This window comes from Cherax quadricarinatus, chromosome 42 (genome assembly GCF_038502225.1).
Source record: "Cherax quadricarinatus isolate ZL_2023a chromosome 42, ASM3850222v1, whole genome shotgun sequence".
NCBI classification, from domain to species: domain Eukaryota; kingdom Metazoa; phylum Arthropoda; class Malacostraca; order Decapoda; family Parastacidae; genus Cherax; species Cherax quadricarinatus.
In genome coordinates this window covers 7,647,696-7,655,195 of record NC_091333.1, presented here as the reverse complement: position 1 = coordinate 7,655,195, position 7,500 = coordinate 7,647,696, and the positions used below count along the sequence as shown (strand labels likewise).

Sequence of the window (7,500 nt, the reverse complement as noted above, 5' to 3'; positions counted from 1 at the left end):
GGGCCAGAATTTCTAATCTGGAGAGGTTTAGGAGGTAGCAATCTAGTTGGAAGGGGGGAGGCTAGATTTATTTTGAAGCTGCATTACTATTGTTACTGTTTTTATTTGAGGGGCTACGGAGAGTCAGCTGGAATTCTGGGGGTCTGAAGCCCCCCTTGACACCGCCTCTACAGTATCAGTCCCTCTCCAGCCTCAACCATTATTTGACTTTTTAACTTACAGAAACCATAACATTACTACCACAGTGTCCCGTACTCGATTGCTGGGGCACTCAGCTCACACACTGGGGTCCATGGTTCGATTCTTCGGTACGGGTGGAAACATTAGAACGTATTTCCTTAATAAATCTGCTGTTCCTGTTCACCTATCAATAAAATGGGTACCTGGGTGTTAGTCGACTGGTGAGGGTCGCATCCTGGGGACAAAATTTACCTAATTTGCCCGAAATGCTCAGCATAACAAGGGGCTTTCTATATAGTAGTGTGTCATTGATGTCAGCTATGGTCTGTATATCTTTTACATGTACTTGTAGAAATAAGGATTATTATTATTATTATTATTATTATTATTATTATTATTATTATTATTATTATTATTATTATTATTATTATTATTATTATTACTTTCTGGAGCAGAGTCTGGACACCTTTTCGAATCTTTCGAGACTCTGGTTCGAGTTCTGCAGTGGTCGTTCGAGCACTGGATACCACTCGTTCGCAAAATTTACAATAGACAGTGTCACTGCCGCAGTGGCGGCTCGTGCGGGGGAGCTGCGGAACTGCAGCACTCTCTATTTTCTTTAATTCTTTGATTATATAATGTACAATTATAAAGAAAGAATTAAAGAAGAAAACTCATTATATTTAATGTCATCAATAATATCGAGTAAAAGCAGGGGGTGCTGCAGTTCCGCAGCACCCCCGCACGAGCCGCCACTGACTGCAGTATTTGTATAGTATATATATTGAACTGGTACGACATATAGGCAGTGTTCTTTGCCAAGTCAGAATCATGTAACTCCCTTTGAACTATGCACGACTAGGCAGCAGGCCTACCCTCACTTACCATCTCACCTAGGGGCAAGCAGATGTCTATCAGCTGGTCAAAGTCTTTAAGTTAATAATAATAATAATAATAATAATAATAATAATAATAATAATAATAATAATAATAATAATAATAATAATCTTTATTTCTACAAGTACACGTACGATTTATACAGTCCTAGCTGACATCAATGACATACTGCTACATAGAAAGCCCCTCGATATGCAGAGAATTTCGGACAAATTAGGTCAATTTTGTTCCCAAGATGCGACCCACACCAGTCGACTAACACCCAGGTAACTATTTTACTGCTAGGTGAACAGGGACAGCAGGTATCTTCAGGAAACACGTCCTAATATTTCCACCCGTATGGGGGATCGAACCACGGACTTCACTGTGTGAGCTGAGTGCGCTACCAACCGAGCTACAGAATGTCACACTGTAACAGACCATCCATTGTATTCTTGCTACCATCGCTTTCTAAAAACGAACACCGAAAAAAGTACATATTACGAACACAGGTGCTCTAAGAGAGGGCTATTGTACCTGGCCGTAAATCAAGTCCCCTGACAAGGGACAAACCACGAAAATAAAAGTGAGGACAAACCCCGAAGGTAGTTTTTTGAGTGCCTGTATATCTTCGCTACCAATGTGTACAATATATCCAGAGTGCGGTAGAGCAGCAAAATATTGATGAATTAAACACCTGTGCAACATCTTGGTAACTTTATTTTGTAGACGTTTCGCCAGCCAGTGGCTTTATCAACACAGTACAGAAGACTGAAGAGGTAGATGATGAGGTGATCAGTCCCTCAGCCTGGCAGCAAGTGTTCAATATCCTTAACTACGATACTGAACCTTGTTAGGTGTTCATTAGTGTATTCCAGTGGAACACAGACGTGAATACAGAACATTAATCAGCCTGGACAATTACAAGGGTTTTGTCTGGGAGTAATCTAAGGAATTTATTAACTGCTACAAAGCACCAGAAGTAACAAACATCAGTGACCTTGTGCAGTTTACGGCACTGGTTAATCTTTTTTTTTTTTTTTACCTTCGGTTATTCAAGATATTTGCATTTTTTCTTTAGTTCATTAACGCGTGTCTCTAGAAGTACCTAAACTGACAGTAGAAGCACCTAAACTGGCAGTAGAAGTACCTAAACTGGCAGTAGAAGCTCCTTAACTAGCAGTAGAAGCACCTAAACTGGCAGTAGAAGCTCCTTAACTAGCAGTAGAAGCACCTAAACTGGCGTAGAAGCACCTAAACTGACAGTAGAAGCACCTAAACTGGCAGTAGAAGCACCTAAACTGACAGTAGAAGCACCTAAACTGACAGTAGAAGCACCTAAACTGGCAGTAGAAGTACCTAAACTGGCAGTAGAAGCTCCTTAACTGGCAGTAGAAGCACCTAAACTGGCAGTAGAAGCACCTAAACTGGCAGTAGAAGTACCTAAACTGACAGTAGAAGCACCTAAACTGGCAGTAGAAGCACCTAAACTGACAGTAGAAGCACCTAAACTGGCAGTAGAAGCACCTAAACTGGCAGTAGAAGCACCTAAACTGGCAGTAGAAGCACCTAAACTGGCAGTAGAAGCACCTAAACTGGCAGTAGAAGCACCTAAACTAGCAGTAGAAGCACCTAAACTAGCAGTAGAAGCACCTAAACTGGCAGTAGAAGCACCTAAACTGGCAGTAGAAGCACCTAAACTAGCAGTAGAAGCACCTAAACTAGCAGTAGAAGCACCTAAACTAGCAGTAGAAGCACCTAAACTGGCAGTAGAAGCACCTTAACTAGCAGAAGAAGCACCTAAACTGGCAGTAGAAGCACCTAAACTAGCAGTAGAAGCACCTAAACTGGCAGTAGAAGCACCTAAACTGGCAGTAGAAGCACCTAAACTGGCAGTAGAAGCACCTAAACTGGCAGTAGAAACACCTAAACTGGCGTAGAAGCACCTAAACTGGCAGTAGAAGCACCTTAACTAGCAGTAGAAGCACCTAAACTGGCAGTAGAAGCACCTAAACTGGCAGTAGAAGCACCTAAACTGGCAGTAGAAGCACCTAAACTGGCAGTAGAAGCACCTTAACTAGCAGTAGAAGCACCTAAACTGGCAGTAGAAGCACCTAAACTGGCAGTAGAAGCACCTAAACTAGCAGTAGAAGCACCTAAACTGGCAGTAGAAACACCTAAACTGGCGTAGAAGCACCTAAACTGGCAGTAGAAGCACCTTAACTAGCAGTAGAAGCACCTAAACTGGCAGTAGAAGCACCTAAACTAGCAGTAGAAGCACCTAAACTGGCAGTAGAAGCACCTAAACTGACAGTAGAAGCACCTAAACTGACAGTAGAAGCACCTAAACTGACAGTAGAAGCACCTAAACTGACAGTAGAAGCACCTAAACTGACAGTAGAAGTACCGAAACTGACAGTAGAAGCACCTAAACTGACAGTAGAAGCACCTAAACTGACAGTAGAAGCACATAAACTGACAGTAGAAGCACCTAAACTGACAGTAGAAGCACCTAAACTGACAGTAGAAGTACCTAAACTGACAGTAGAAGCACCTAAACTGACAGTAGAAGCACCTAAACTGGCAGTAGAAGCACGTAAACTGGCAGTAAAAGTACCTAAACTGACAGTAGAAGCACCTAAACTGGCAGTAGAAGTACCTAAACTGACAGTAGAAGCACCTAAACTGACAGTAGAAGCACCTAAACTGACAGTAGAAGCACCTAAACTGACAGTAGAAGTACCTAAACTGACAGTAGAAGCACCTAAACTGACAGTAGAAGCACCTAAACTGACAGTAGAAGCACCTAAACTGACAGTAGAAGTACCTAAACTGACAGTAGAAGCACCTAAACTGACAGTAGAAGCACCTAAACTGGCAGTAGAAGCACCCAAACTGACAGTAGAAGTACCTAAACTGACAGTAGAAGCACCTAAACTGACAGTAGAAGCACCTAAACTGGCAGTAGAAGCACCTAAACTGACAGTAGAAGCACCTAAACTGGCAGTAGAAGCACCTAAACTGGCAGTAGAAGCACCTAAACTGGCAGTAGAAGCACCTAAACTGGCAGTAGAAGCACCTAAACTGGCAGTAGAAGCTCCTTAACTGGCAGTAGAAGCTCCTTAACTGGCAGTAGAAGCTCCTTAACTGGCAGTAGAAGCACCTAAACTGGCAGTAGAAGCACCTAAACTGGCAGTAGAAGCACCTAAACTGGCAGTAGAAGCACCTAAACTGACAGTAGAAGCACCTAAACTGGCAGTAGAAGCACCTAAACTGGCAGTAGAAGCACCTAAACTGGCAGTAGAAGCACCTAAACTGGCAGTAGAAGCACCTAAACTGACAGTAGAAGCACCTAAACTGACAGTAGAAGCACATAAACTGACAGTAGAAGCACCTAAACTGACAGTAGAAGCACCTAAACTGACAGTAGAAGTACCTAAACTGACAGTAGAAGCACCTAAACTGACAGTAGAAGCACCTAAACTGGCAGTAGAAGCACGTAAACTGGCAGTAAAAGTACCTAAACTGACAGTAGAAGCACCTAAACTGGCAGTAGAAGTACCTAAACTGACAGTAGAAGCACCTAAACTGACAGTAGAAGCACCTAAACTGACAGTAGAAGCACCTAAACTGACAGTAGAAGTACCTAAACTGACAGTAGAAGCACCTAAACTGACAGTAGAAGCACCTAAACTGACAGTAGAAGCACCTAAACTGACAGTAGAAGTACCTAAACTGACAGTAGAAGCACCTAAACTGACAGTAGAAGCACCTAAACTGGCAGTAGAAGCACCTAAACTGACAGTAGAAGTACCTAAACTGACAGTAGAAGCACCTAAACTGACAGTAGAAGCACCTAAACTGGCAGTAGAAGCACCTAAACTGACAGTAGAAGCACCTAAACTGGCAGTAGAAGCACCTAAACTGGCAGTAGAAGCACCTAAACTGGCAGTAGAAGCACCTAAACTGGCAGTAGAAGCACCTAAACTGGCAGTAGAAGCTCCTTAACTGGCAGTAGAAGCTCCTTAACTGGCAGTAGAAGCTCCTTAACTGGCAGTAGAAGCACCTAAACTGGCAGTAGAAGCACCTAAACTGGCAGTAGAAGCACCTAAACTGGCAGTAGAAGCACCTAAACTGGCAGTAGAAGCACCTAAACTGGCAGTAGAAGCACCTAAACTGACAGTAGAAGCACCTAAACTGGCAGTAGAAGCACCTAAACTGGCAGTAGAAGCACCTACTGACAGTACCTAAACTGGCAGTAGAAGCACCTAAACTGACAGTAGAAGCACCTAAACTGGCAGTAGAAGCACCTAAACTGGCAGTAGAAGCACCTAAACTGGCAGTAGAAGCTCCTAAACTGGCAGTAGAAGCTCCTTAACTGGCAGTAGAAGCACCTAAACTGACAGTAGAAGCTCCTTAACTGGCAGTAGAAGTACCTAAACTGACAGTAGAAGCACCTAAACTGACAGTAGAAGCACCTAAACTGACAGATATTATCCAAGTGAATGGGTAATTAGAGGAAAGAAAACATAACTCACACTTGTCCTCAAGGCTGAGCTCTGGAGTCAAAGATCACCAGAAAATAAAAATAAAAAATAATAAAAATCCCAGGGAGTTGTAGAGGCGAGATTCAAACATCAACATCCACGTTCTTATACTGAGCAGTCACAGGTAAGTAACTTCAAGGCTGCGGCATCTGAACCTTTAAAATGTAAACATTCCAATAATGCAGATCATGGAAACCGAGTACATAACATGAGCAGGTACTGCAAGCACCACTGACAGTACTTGTGCTTGTGGTGAGATTCTGTGGTTACGGGAAGGAAGGAGGTACAGAGAGGAAGGGAAAGCAGAAGGTTAGGGATTAAGGAAAGAGGAAGAGGAGGAGGTGAAGACTAAAGAGAATGAGCTACTAGTGGTAAGGGAAGGAAAGGTATACAGAGAGGAAGGGGAGGTGGAAGGTTATAGATTAAGAAACAAGAGGAGAAGAAGGAGGAGAAAGGGAATGAAGGATACTAACTGGGTGGTCGGGCATTATACCCCTGCCTCCTAACACTCCATATCCCTATTTCTCCCTTTACCGATAATTGGTCCTTAAACACAGCTCTTTGTATTAGTACATCCTGTCCCCTACCCTTCTTCTCCTCCTTTCCTACCCTCCCTCCTCTCTTTCTCTTCCCTCTCTCCCTTCCCTCCTCCCTCTCACCTCCTCACTTCCCATCTACAATCTGACCTTGAAGCTCCACTTCCCTAAATTTATAAATCCCTGGTGCTATATATTATAAACCTACCATCGTAGTTTCATTAAGACACCTGCTGTCCCTGTTCACATAGCACTAAAATAGGTACCTGGGTGTTAGTCGACTGGTGTGGGTCGCATCCTGGGGACAAAATTGACCTAATTTGCAAGAAATGTCGTTGATGTCCGCTGGGCCTGTATACCTTGTACAAATAAAGATTATTATTATTATTATTATTATTATTATTATTACTATTATTATTATTATTATTATTATTATTATTATTATCATTATTATTATTATTATTATTATTATTATTATTATTATTATTATTATTATTATTACTATTATTATTAAAACGTTCTCTACATAACTCTCACCCTAATAATACCCTTTTGCTCTAAAAGTGTCCACTTGCCTTAAAGTTACTCTCTTGTAACATCCTGGAAGGGAAGAAGTGCCTCTATTCTAGTGAAGGGCTCTTGATCCAAGGTTTCAAAACTAGAGTAGGGGACACTTGGATGCTGGAACAACCTTGCCCGAGGCTTCCTCGATGAACTGAGTTCCAGGTTGACTGACACAACTAGTGACCCACGGGTTGCAACCTTCCGGTTCCGACATCTCAGTGTGGCCATTCAGAGAGGGAGCGACTGGTACATTCTCGGCTCCAGTCCAGGAGCTAGAGGAGAGGCACAAGCTCTTTTATTTGCCATTTTATTTGCTGCTTTCCTAGGCTCTATTATCATAAAATTGACTAGAATATACCTATATCTATCTATCTATCTATCTATCTATCTATATATATATATATATATATATATATATATATATATATATATATATATATATATATATATATATATATATATATATATATATATATATATATATATATATATATATATATATATATATATATATATATATATATATATATATATATATATATATATTGGGAGTGAACGTGTCAGCGGATGGGTCTGTGAAAGATGAGGTGAATCATAGAATTGATGAGGGGAAAAGGGTGAGCGGTGCACTTAGGAGTCTGTGGAAACAAAGAACTTTGTCCTTGGAGGCAAAGAGGGGAATGTATGAGAGTATAGTTTTACCAACGCTCTTGTATGGGTGTGAAGCATGGGTGATGAATGTTACAGCGAGGAGAAGGCTGGAGGCAGTGGAGATGTCATATCTGAGGGCAATGTGT

At 41.6% G+C, this 7,500-nt stretch overlaps 1 protein-coding gene across 1 annotated transcript in view; it reads left to right on the top strand.

Moving 5' to 3' along the window:
* LOC128695650 (protein Wnt-16) overlaps nucleotides 1-7,500 on the top strand; it is a 356,549-nt gene that overhangs the window by 262,799 nt on the left and 86,250 nt on the right. The window lies entirely within an intron of this gene.